Source organism: Palaemon carinicauda, chromosome 27 (assembly GCF_036898095.1).
Source record: "Palaemon carinicauda isolate YSFRI2023 chromosome 27, ASM3689809v2, whole genome shotgun sequence".
NCBI lineage: Eukaryota > Metazoa > Arthropoda > Malacostraca > Decapoda > Palaemonidae > Palaemon > Palaemon carinicauda.
Genome location: NC_090751.1, coordinates 78,801,241 through 78,802,409, shown reverse-complemented (window position 1 = coordinate 78,802,409; position 1,169 = coordinate 78,801,241).

Genomic DNA, 1,169 nt, shown 5'->3' with positions numbered 1-1,169 from the left:
TTTACTCCGGTCACTCTAAAAATATTAAGCATTCAGTTTTTTCCTCCATGTACCTTAGGGCATTGAGAATTTGTAGCCCAGATTACATTGAGGAGGAGTTCACTAAAATAGAAAAAATTGCTACAGACCTTTGTTATCCTAAATATTTCTTAGAAAAATGTATGAATAAGGCTAAGAAAACATTTTATAGTGTCCAACTAGAGAGAAAGGAAACAATTAATAATATGCTTTGTTTGCCATTTCATGTTTGTTTTCTAGATGTTATACCCCTTTTGAAAAAACTAGATATTGCTGTAGTGTTTAAATATAATTGTACTTTAAAAAACATGTTAATTAAGAATAGTTCTGGAAATGATAATAATGTAATATATAGCATTCCTTGTTCAGAGTGTAACCTATTTTATGTTGGTCAAACATCAAAAAGTATACCAGTCAGATTAAAACAACATCAGGTGGCCGTCTCCAGGGGTTCTCTTAATAATGCCTTGGCCTCCCACTGGTTAGGGTCAAGTCACAGAATTGGTTGGTCAAAGACGGAAAAAGTAATCCATGTAAATGACTATTTCCAAAGGAATATTGTTGAATCATTTTTAATCTCCTGTACTCAAGGTAGAAATTTGAATCTAAGTCCAGGTCTGTTTTCCGTTAATCCAGTATTATCCTTTTATCTAAAATCTGACTTCTCCGGAATTATTAAGAAACTGACAGCTGTTGGATCCCCTTCTCCTGTATAAATACGATGTCTTTGTATATGTATTCTCATTGCTGAGTTTGATAATGTCCTGAGTGGATGAAAGTACTAACTCTAATCAAGTCTTTTTCATTTTTCCTTTCGTGGCTATAATACATTTTATATTCATCACGTGTCAGCTTTCGTGATTTCTACACACACACACACATATATATATATATATATATATATATATATATATATATATATATATATATATATATATATATATATATATATATATATATAAACTCCGGTAAACAAGTAAACACGCCGGCCGCCATGCATATCATACAGCAAGTTCCTAGTATGACGTCATGCATAACATTACCTAGTTAATGGTTGGCTGAATAAATTTGGCTGCAGCGCGCCAACTTCCAAGACTTACAGCTGGCGCATGAGGCTGCTGATACTGCAGACAATGGGTGGGTCTTGAATC